The 11980-nt window shown below is 43.6% G+C and overlaps 1 protein-coding gene across 3 annotated transcripts in view; it reads left to right on the top strand.

Annotated features, from left to right (window-relative positions):
* The first annotated feature begins 9889 nt into the window (after positions 1–9889).
* IGSF5 (immunoglobulin superfamily member 5) overlaps positions 9890–11980 on the top strand; it is an 88885-nt gene continuing 86794 nt past the window's right edge. Inside the window, exon 1 of one of the 3 annotated variants that reach the window (XM_077293861.1) lies at positions 9890–10148. The gene's annotated coding sequence lies outside the window, so the exon portion shown is untranslated. The remainder of the gene's footprint in view (positions 10149–11980) is intronic. The other 2 variants (XM_077293862.1, XM_077293863.1) reach the window with 2 other exon arrangements.

Raw genomic sequence — 11980 nt, 5'->3', positions numbered from 1 at the left:
GTGCTTTTATGTGCAGTGCAATCTATTGTGTTTTTGTCCAGCTTAGACTTTGTTTGGATTTTTCTGTCATGCTGGTTTCTCTGGAGATGCAGATATACATCCTATGTCTTTAGTTAGATGTAGTATATTGTATATTCTGCTGTGGATTTTTCTAGTGTTTTAATACTGACCGCTTAGAACTCTGTCCTATCTTTTTCTATTTAGCTAGAAGTGCCTCTTTTGCTAAACTCTGTCTTTTCTGCCTGTGTAGGTATTTCCTCTTAAACTCACAGTCAATATTTGTGGGGGGCTGCCTATCCTTTGGGGCTCTGCTCTGAGGCAAGATAGGATTTCCCATTTCCATCTTTAGGGGTATTTAGTCCTACGGCTGTGTCGAGGTGTCTAGGCCTGGTTAGGTACATCCCACGGCTACTTCTAGTTGCGGTGTCAGTACTAGGATTGCGGTCAGTACAGGTACCACCTACTCCAGAGATAGTCTCATGTGGCTCCAGGGTCACCGGATCATAACAGAGTATGGGGGAGCACATACCGTCCCCCTCATAGATAGGATGAGTATGAAGGAGCAAATACCGTACCCCTCATGTAATAGGATGAGTATGGTGGAGCAGATACCATAACCCTCATGTAATGAGTATGGTGAAAGAGGTATCAAAACCCTCATGATAGCATAAGTATGGTGAAGCAGGCACCATAACCCTCATGTAATACGATGAGTATGGTGGAGCAGATACCGTACCCCTCATAGATTAGATGAGTATGGTGGAGCAGATACCGTACGCCTCATAGATTAGATGAGCATGGTGGACTAGATACCATACCCCTCATACATAGGATGAGTATGGCGGAGCAGATGCTATACCCTTCATAGATAGGATGAGCATGGGGGAGCACATACCATACCCTCATAGATAGGATGAGTATGGGGAGCAGATACTATACCCCTCATATGATAGGATGAGTATGGGGAGCAGATACTATACCCCTCATATGATAGGATGAGTATGGTGGAACAGATACTATACTCCTCATGTGATGAGTTTGGTGAAAGAGGTATCAAAACCCTCGTGATAGGATGAGTATGGTGGAACAGGCACCATAACCCTCATGTGATAGGATGGATATGGTAGAGCAGATACCGTATGCAGCGCCCCAGAGTCCTAGTCGTTGCAGTACTGTCGCTCTGCCGCTAAGGGGAGTGATGGTACGTCTGATTGTACTAAAGGAGTTCACCTGACCAGGTATCACAGTCACACACTACACTTCACACTCCGGCCACCAGGGGGAGCAAAAGATTCTATGTATTAGGCCACTCCTCACAATCTGGTAAAACTGGGGGTTGGATTGGAAGTTAGACAGAAGCTGACTGGGTTTTGCCCAGGTAACATCTAGTGAGAGAAGAGGTTCCTTGGGAAGACTCAGGGGGGTCCCTGTCAGGGGTGGGATCCTGACAGTGGCCTAGCACAGGACAGATTGTTACGGAGCCGTGCCTGCACCTCATTGCGGCGGCATCTTAAGAAAGGACAAGAAGCGAAGTGTATTGTGGAGAAGTGAGAAACGAGATCACAGCACAAAGGCAATAGAACCAGTAGGAGTCGTGCCCCGAGATCGGCAACATCCTACTGAGGCGCGTAGCCGGTGGCCGGAACGCCGAGGAAGTAATAGACTCTACGCATTACTTTGAACTACGGCAGGGCAGTTAACTCTAGGTTGGCTGTCTCACTTTTCACCTAATGAAGACAACGGAGGCAATTGTGGGAGAGGGGCGTCTCTAGGGTCCCTATAAAATAACTCCAGGCCTACCCCGTCATACGGGTGCATCCTATCCATATCATCTGGCGGACGGAGAGAGAACAGAAACATACACGACAGTTGTTAGGACTATCCTGTGGTGCTCAGCAGGGAGGTACTACAACACCCAGGCGCTAGTAGGAAGGCTACTGATTTCCACCTGCAAAGGGAACTCTGGATGTGCCTTCGGACGGCCGGTCTCAGCCAGCCCTGTTAGCAGTGCTCTGGATTGCGGATGCCAAAGCATTCAGTAAAAGGTAAAGAGACTGCAACCCTGTGTCCTCATTATTTACTGCGACCTACACCGTCACCTACATCTTTAATTGGGCGCCCCTTAGCAGGGCCACGGACCGGGTCAGGCCACCGTGACATCCCCAGAACCAAGGGACCCGGTACCGAGTACCCCGCCGTCCTGCGTCTGGGGGCCGCTCCAACTTGGCGTCACAAACAGGATCTACTTAAGCCTGAAGAATCAGGTCATGTGTGCCTTGGAACTGTGACTAAATTGTGCTTGAATCGTGATTTATTGCAAAGACTGTGTATTGCTGTTTGCCGCCAAAAGTTCCCGCCAAAACCGCCGCCATTACCGCGCCACGGGGAGCGCAGGAGAAGAAGAAGGGTGTGGATTCGTGGGCGTGGACAAACTGAAGAGCGCAAAGAACGATGGCCGCCCAGTCTAAGTATTTCTGTACCTTGAGGACGAGTCCGTCAGCAGCCGAGATCCGCCTCCTGATTCTCAATGGAGGGCGGAGACAAAGAAAGCGAAACCGCCCACAAAGGAGAGAGTGGGAAAAGGACAAAGAAGAAGTCAGCCACGTGGAGGACGCCATGGCCAGCCACCCGGAGCCGGAGCGTGGGGTCGGAGCAGAGGACTCCCCCCAGCTACCCGGAGGGGCACCGTAACCAGGCCTCCACCGCTGATGCTGATTTCCTGCAGGTCGGCGTGGAAGAGCTCAGCGACCAACTCCTGCGGACGCAGCTGAGCACTGAGGCCGGGTGGAAAAAGATCTTCATCGGGATCCTCACCAGACGCCTGTCGGCAGCCTCGTCTGGTCCGGAGCAGGAAAGAAGGTCCAGCGGTCCGAAGCCAGAAAGCAAGGCCCTGCCGGAAAGCGAGATGCTGCAAACAGAGATGACAACGTCGCAGCACAAGGCCCCACAACCAGTGTTCCAGACCCCAGCGGAGACGTAGCAGACCGGCACCGGAGGGACCGCATGTGAAGCAGGTATGAAGGACAACCCTGCCCTGATAACCGACACCACTCCAGCGACTGCTCGTGCCACAGCTGCTGACTCCGTTCCAGTGACTGATCTTGCAGCAGCCGCTACCTCTGCTGCAGCAAATGCCCATACTCAAGCTACGCAGACCTCTATCGCTGCGCATGACTTAACCATACATGAAAGACGGATTAACGGCGTTTATCCAGCACTGGGTGTAACCCTGGACCTCACCCTTCCCAGGCCAAGAAGGGTTAAGTGCCAGGTGCCGCCCTGGAAGCCGTCCAACTAAACCTTGGAAACCTGAAACTGTAAATAGTTAACTGTTTGTTTTCCTGCTGTTTTGCTGCTAAAACCCGACCAGGGTTAGTTCTTAAAGGGATCCCTTCGTTTACCCGGGATCCCTATTGTTTTATGTTTTTGCACAAGTTTTCCACATTGTTCTAAAAGACTGCCGAAACATGGACGGTGAATGATTCACAAACTGTTGCTGTATATAGTTTGCACCTTCTTAAAGGTGCCCCCTACTGGTTTTACAAAAAGAAGAGCTTTTTGAAGGGACTGTTCCTGATTACAGCGCAGAAGTTCTTGCTTTAACCTGACTTGCAACTTGAGAGGTTGCACTACCTCAGAAGAAACTTGGTGTCCCTCTTAAAGGGAATGTTTAGTTGTTGCACTTAGCTTAAACCATAATGTGCCTTAAGTAGTTAGACCGTAATAATGTTTTACATAGTAGTAGTATGTAGTTAGAAAGATAAGTGATAAGAAATAGGAATGTTGATAATGTTATTTGAATAAAACTGAAGTTAAAGTGATTACCAGAACTGATGATAGAGAGCCAAGGAAAGATGCAGTAGGCCCGTGGGGGTAGACAAGAGAGTCCTTCATATGAGAAAGAGAGCTCAGGAAAATGTTGATTTGCACTTTTAGTCTTATAGTATACCTTTAGTGGGTTCAGTATACGCCCTTAAAGGAAAAGTTAAATTATTGTTCCAGAAAAGTTTGCACTTAGTAGATAGTAGATAGTATGCCCGGCTGGGTAATAATAGTTATTTATAGTCAGTTATTTAATAAGTGTTATTTAAAATCTTCAACACAATGTAAATATGTTCCTGTTTGTAACGTTCAAGTGTCCTCACCTCCCATAAAGGGAAGCACTGTTAAATTTACTTGTTTACAGCATTCAAAAATGTTGTATGTCTTTTGCTAACATGTATTGTTGTTCTTCTTTTCCCAGTCCAGGAGTACTGGATTTAACGGGGGGGAGTGCAGCGCCCCAGAGTCCTGGTTGTTGCAGTATTGTCGCTCTGCCGCTAAGGGGAGTGATGGTACGTCTGATGGCACTAAAGGAGTTCACCTAACCAGGTATCACAGTCACACATTACACTTCACACTCCGGCCACCAGGGGGAGCAAAAGGTTCTATGTATTAGGCCACTCCTCACACTCTGGTAAAACTGGGGGTTGGATAGGAAGTTAGGAAGAAGCTGACTGGGTTTTGCCCAGGTAACATCTAGTGAGAGGAGAGCGTTACTTGGGAAGATTCAGGGGGGTCCTTGTCAGGGGTGGGATCCTGACAGAGGCCTAGCACAGGACAGATTGTTACGGAGCCACGCCTGCACTTCATTGCGGTGGCATCTTAAGAAAGGACACGAAGCGAAGTATATTGTGGAGAAGTGAGAAACGAGATCACAGCACAAAGGCGATAGAACCAGAAGGAGTCGTGCCCCGAGATCGGCAACATCCTTCTGAGGCGCGTAGCCAGTGGCCGGAACGCCGAGGAAGTAATAGACTCTACGCATTACTTTGAACTACGGCAGGGCAGTTAACTCCAGGTTGGCTGTCTTACCTTTTCACCTAATGAAGACAATGGAGGCAATTGTGGCAGAGGGGCGTCTCTAGGGTCCCTATAAAATAACTCCAGGCCTACCCTGTCATATGGTTGCGTCCTATCCATATCATCTGGGGGACGGAGAGAGAACATCAGAAACATACACGACAGTTGTGAGGACTATCCCTTGGTGCTCAGCAGGGAAGTACTACAACACCCAGGTGCTAGTAGGTAGGCTACTGATTTCCACCTGCAAAGGGAACTCTGGATGTGCCTTCGGACCGGCCGGTCTCAGCCAGCCCTGTTAGCAGTGCTCTGGATTGCGGATGCCAAAGTCTACAGTAAAAAGGTAAAGAGACTGCAACCCTGTGTCCTCATTATTTACTGTGACCTACACCGTCACCTACATCTTTAATAGGGCGCCCTTTAGCAGGACCACGGACCGGGTCAGGCCACCGTGACATCCCCAGAACCGAGGGACCCGGTACCGAGTACCCCGCTGCCCTGCGTCTGGGGGCCGCTCCATGTGCGTATAGTAAAAAGATTAGAGAGTCTCCAAATTGTGTATACAGCTGTCCCATAGGGGGTCATGCATAGAGAAATAGAGCCATAGAGGTATAACCAGTATATGTGGAGGAACAGTGCAAGTGAGCAGGGCCGTCACTTCCAGCTATCACCTACGGGCTTGGCCAGGACTAGGAGAACAGGTAGGGAGGGGTCGGTTGGGCCATTGGAGGCTCAACGAGCTTTAAGAAGCTATGTCAGGAAGAGACTTACGGCCTAGCGGGAAAACCCGGTGACCCCCGCTTATATTATTTTAAAGGAGTTTTTTTATAACAATTGTAAAACATTAGGAAAGATATAAATTTGTGTATCTTGTACCATAAGATTGGTGGGACATAAACATTAATTCAAAATATCATTAAATGATGTCATATTGCCTTTTGCCACTAGGTGTCCCCATATCAGCAGAATGAAAACATTTCTGATGACTGCAAGTCGTCAATATAACTTTTATTAACTCGTTTTGGGGGTGAAATGAAAAAAAAAGCAGCAAATTCCAGCGTACTGCCTGTTAAAAACAACAACAACTTATTCTACAAATATGGTGATACCAAATAAGGAAAGTTTTTCAAATTTTAGGGATTTCTTAGTCATTTCCGTGTCACAGCACGTTGAGACCAATAACTTTTTTCCTGATAACATAGCCATATGACAGCTGGTATTGTGCAAAATGGGTTTTATTGGCACTGTTTTAAATAATTAAATAAACAAATTAATTAATTAAAAATCAAAACTGTTTTCAAATAATTAATTATATTATAATTTTTTTTATTGGGAATGCAAAAATAAACAACAATTCTACCATCTTTTTTTTACTATTTACTGAGCAGTAAGCCTATTGCCCCTACAATGCTCAATATGACGCCTTTCATGTACACTATGATATTCTCACCATTCCCCACACACACAGTATGATGCCACTTACAGTCACCCTTTTACACTTGTAGGGTTTTACTCAGCTGTGGTTGAGATAAGCACAGGAAAATGGTTTTATTAAAATGTCCAGGCTGGCTTATGTGCGATTGAGGTAAGCACAGGAAAACGGTTTTATTAAAATGTCCAGGCTGGTTTATGTGCGATTGAGGTAAGCACAGGAAAATGGTTTTATTAAAATGTCCAGGCTGGTTTATGTGCGATTGAGGTAAGCACAGGAAAACGGTTTTATTAAAATGTCCAGGCTGGTTTATGTGTGGTTGAGGTAAGCACAGGAAAATAGTTTTATTAAAATGTCCAGGCTGGTTTATGTGTGGTTGAGGTAAGCACAGGAAAATAGTTTTATTAAAATGTCCAGGCTGATTAATGAGAGCTTCATAAACGGTTCAGCATATGCAAAAAAAGAAAACATCCTTTCCCAGCAATGAGTGAAAACAGAAAGTAAATAGTCCATTTAGTACTGCGGGTCCATCCGCTCAGGGCAGAGTCCTATAGCAAACACACTGCCGGAGGTCTCCACGTTTCCAGACACAGACACTGAATGAGAAAACTGGTCTCCATTGTATCTGCCAAACCACGCCCCTGGGTGGGATATGTGAGCAGCCACTCGCTCCCATCTCTTTGACTGCTCATAAACCCGGCCCTAATACACCCTATTAACTTTCATAAGGAATCTGTGCCAATGGGGAAAAGTAAAGTCCTTTGTACAAGTGGAACGGTCTGTGATCATTTATTTCTTTAAAGTGGGACCAACCACAAGCTACTGCATCTTTTGTTACCCCATCTTTTAAGTTGTCCCTTCTCAAAAGTTGTCAGGTGCTATATACAGTCATATGAAAAAGTTTGGGCACCCCTATTAATCTTAAGCTTAAAGTTTTATAAAAATTGTTTTTTTTGCAACAGCTATTTCAGTTTCAGATATCTAATAACTGTTGGACACAGTAATGTTTCTGCCTTGAAATGAGGTTTATTGTACTAACAGAAAATGTGCAATCTGCATTCAAACAAAATTTGACAGGTGCATAAGTATGGGCACCCTTATCATTTTCTTGTTTTAAATACTCCTACCTACTTTTTATTGACTTACTAAAGCACTTTTTTTGGTTTTGTAACCTCATTGAGCTTTGAACTTCATAGCTAGGTGTATGCAATCATGAGAAAAGCTACTTAAAGTGGCCACTTGCAAGTTGTTCTCCTGTTTGAATCTCCTCTGAAGAGTGGCATCATGGGCTCCTCAAAACAACTGTCAAATGATCTGAAAACAAAGATTATTCAACATAGTTGTTCAGGGGAAGGATACAAAAAGCTGTCTCAGAGGTTTAACCTGTCAATTTCCACTGTGAGGAACATAGTAAGGAAATGGAAGAACACAGGTACAGTTCTTGTTAAGGCCAGAAGTGGCAGGCCAAGAAAAACATCAGAAAGGCAGAGAAGAAGAATGGTGAGATCAGTCAAGGACAATCCTCAGACCATCTCCAGAGAGCTGCAGCATCAACTTGCTGCAGATGGTGTCACTGTGCATCGGTCAACTATACAACGCACTGTGTTTTTTGGCCGCCATGCATAACGCCTTTTTGTTTTACCAAACAACTCAATCTTGGTTTCAAGAGTCCACAGGACCTTCTTCCAAAAAGAAATTGGCTTCTCCAAATGTGCTTTTGCATACCTCAGCCGTCTCTGTTTGTGGCGTGCTTGCAGAAACGGCATCTTTCGCATCGCTCTCCCATACAGCTTCTCCTTGTGAAAAGTACGTTGTATAGTTGACCGATGCACAGTGACACCATCTGCAGCAAGTTGATGCTGCAGCTCTCTGGAGGTGGTCTGAGGATTGTCCTTGACTGATCTCACCATTCTTCTTCTCTGCCTTTCTGATGTTTTTCTTGGCCTGCCACTTCTGGCCTTAACAAGAACTGTACCTGTGTTCTTCCATTTCCTTACTATGTTCCTCACAGTGGAAATTGACAGGTTAAACCTCTGAGACAGCTTTTTGCATCCTTCCCCTGAACAACTATGTTGAATAATCTTTGTTTTCAGATCATTTGACAGTTGTTTTGAGGAGCCCATGATGCCACTCTTCAGATGAGATTCAAACAGGAGAACAACTTGCAAGTGGCCACTTTAAGTAGCTTTTCTCATGATTGCATACACCTAGTTATGAAGTTCAAAGCTCAATGAGGTTACAAAACTAAAAAAAGTGCTTTAGTAAGTCAGTAAAAAGTAGGTAGGAGTATTTAAAACAAGAAAATGATAAGGGTGCCCATACTTATGCACCTGTCAAATTTTGTTTGAATGCAGATTGCACATTTTCTATTAGTACAATAAACCTCATTTCAAGGCAGAAACATTACTGTGTCCAACAGTTATTAGATATATGAAACTGAAATAGCTGTTGCAAAAAAAACAATTTTTATAAAACATTAAGCTTAAGATTAATAGGGGTGCCCAAACTTTTTCATATGACTGTATGTACCGGACATCCCATCCCGGGACATCCCATGCACAATATTCACTTTTAGGCAGTCAAAAATATGTTATAGAAATAGATCAGTCAACAGCAGCTTATGGAAAGTTTCCACGTATAAATGACTAAAAACGGCCAAAAGATCATAATATAGATAATAAGAAGAAGAAGAAAAGGAAGAAGAAAAAACTATATAGTAATTTATAATAACAATAATAAAAATGATAATAGAAAAAATTATGATGATAAATAATAATAATAAAAAATGATATTAATACTACTAATAATAGTAATGATAACAATAATAAATAATAATAATACAATAACAGTAATAGTAAATAAAGCAAATACTGATAATAATAAAAATAAAAACTAATGATAAATAATATTAATGATAATAATAACAAATCAAAAATAAAAGTATGATAAATAATAACAACAAATAAAAAATGATACTACTACTATTACTAATAATAATAACGATGATAATAATACATTGTAATAAGAATATAGGAAGAAATAATGCTAATAATAAATGATAATTATAATAATATAAGTAATTATACTAATAATTACAATAATGATAATAAAAACCAAAAATGATACTAATAATAATAAATTCTAACAATGCAGATAACAATAACGAATAAAAATAATTATTATAATAAATGCTAATAATAATGATATTACCACTGCTTCTAAAAAAATACTAAAAAAAAATGCAAATAATATAATAACACATTGTGGGGTAATAATAATGATAATAATAATAATAATAATTATTATTATTATAATAATAATAATTAATGAGTAGTGATCAAAATGGAAACAAATATTGATGATAAATAATAATAAGCAAATTTTAGCAACAGATCTAGATCCAAAATTTTGGGTAAATCACTGCATTCCAGTAAGGGTGCAGTCCACGGGATAAAAGCAATTTAATAATTAGAAGTGAAACTCCCATTATTGTGTACACATCCGTCTTCATGAGACCTGAGAGCAGTAATCAGCGGGTTCCGCTAATTTAATATAGCCTGTGGTTAATGATTGCTGGCGGACTCCGCAGCGTCATGTGGACTCTACCCCGCTCTTATCAGCAGAAACCACCAGCTCCATTAGTCAGGGACACAGCCCTTTTCTTTTCGAACTTGACATTAAGAAGCTTTGCTGGCTCATTAACAAGGACGAGTCCAGGAATTAATGGTTTGTGAAGATCAATGTGTCAGCGACTGAAGTGCCCAGAGCTGAGGCCAACATAGGAGGGCGGCAGGATCCAGCGGGCCAATATGTGAGGATATAATGTACATTACATCTTTATGGAAAGGAAAGATTCTCCATACCGGATCACAAGGTAATGAATCAGTCACTATGGAGTAGTATACCCCCCACTATGTCATCTTACATTGGGGTCATGTCATTGTCTTATATTCTGTATGACACAGGTAGTAAATGCTCAGATCGCTGCAAATATTCTATAAAATGTAATCAGAGGTCAGAAGAAGTAAAGAATACAGTAAAAGTCATTTAATCTGGTATTATAGGTTGGGATTATTAGATATTCTGGATTGTCAAACAGTCATAGAAAAGTATAGAAAGTTTAGTAGCAAGAATAGGACATCTCCAGGGATGACGGTGACAGTTTATGGCCCCATGATTATTGTTTTTACTTCTCCATCCCCTTGCCCCCGGTGTATAACATCCGACCCTTCACCCCTGGTGTATAACATTCGACCCCTCACCCCTGGTGTATAACATCCGACCCCTCACCCCTGGTGTATAACAACCGTTCCCTCGCCCCTTGAGTATAACATCTGACCCCTCACCCATGGTGTATAACATCCGACCCCTCACCCCAGGAGTATAACATCCGACCCCTCACTCCTGGAGTATAACATCCAACCCCTCACCCCTAGAATAAAACATCCGACCCCTCACCCCTGGAGTATAACATTTGTCCCCTCACCCCTGGAGTATAACATCCGACCCCTCATCCCTGGAGTATAACATCTGACCCCTCACTTCTGGAGTATAACATTTGTCCCCTCACCCCTGGAGTATAACATCCGACCCCTCACCCCTGGAGTATAACATTTGTCCCCTCACCCCTGGAGTATAACATCCGACCCCTCACCCCTGGAGTATAACATCTGACCCCTCACCCCTGGAGTATAACATTTGTCTCCTCACCCCTGGAGTATAACATCCGGCTCCTCACCCCTGGTGTATAACATCCGACTCCTCACCCCTAGAGTATAACATCCGAACCCTCACCCCTGGTGTATAACATCTGGCCCCATTTTCACCCCATTGTATAGCATCCAGCCCCTCGTCCTCAGTATATAACATCTGACCCCTCGACTGCAGTGTATAACCTTGGGCCTTCAACCCAGTGTATAACCTCAAGCCCCATTGCCCCCTGTTGCATAACCTCCAACCCCCTACCTGCCGTCTGTGTTTACTACCATGTACAGTGCCTTGCGAAAATATTCGGCCCCCTGGAACTTTTCAACCTTTTCCCACATATCATGCTTCAAACATAAAGATACCAAATGTAAATTTTTGGTGAAGAATCAACACAATGGAACACAATTGAGAACTTGAACGAAATTTATTGGCTATTTTAAATTTTTGTGGAAATTAAAAAACTGAAAAGTGGGGCGTGCAATATTATTTGGCCCCTTTAACTTAATACTTTGTTGCGTCACCTTTTGCTGCGATTACAGCTGCAGGTGTGGCACCCCAGGGTCCTGGTCATCACAGTAGCATTGCATTCCTCACGGTGAGAGTGATGTTACACCTGGAAGCGATGAAGGATATCTTTTATCAGGTAACCACAATGCACACAACATGTTCACACTTCAGGCCACAAGCGGCAGCTTTTGATTCTATTTCTAGGTGACTCCCCTGTATATATTGTGGTTTGGAGGGAAGTTAGTCAGATTCTGTCAGAGGACAGAGGAGAGGGCAGTCAGACATGAAGTGTCAGAAGGACTGAGGGAGCCGTGTAGCCAGAGCCACTACAGCTCCTAAAGAAAGAGACATACAAAAGGACAGAACATCGTTCAGTGAGCGTGCAGGAGAGCGAAGCACAGGAGAGGATATATCAGTGGAGACCAGCTACAAGCAGACTGCCTGCTTCTGAAGCACAGATAACCAATAGCCGGACCACCGAGGTTGTAAGGG

Source organism: Ranitomeya variabilis, chromosome 3, assembly GCF_051348905.1.
Source record: "Ranitomeya variabilis isolate aRanVar5 chromosome 3, aRanVar5.hap1, whole genome shotgun sequence".
In the NCBI taxonomy this organism is placed as follows: Eukaryota; Metazoa; Chordata; class Amphibia; order Anura; family Dendrobatidae; genus Ranitomeya; species Ranitomeya variabilis.
This window is presented reverse-complemented; position numbering and strand designations above follow the sequence as displayed.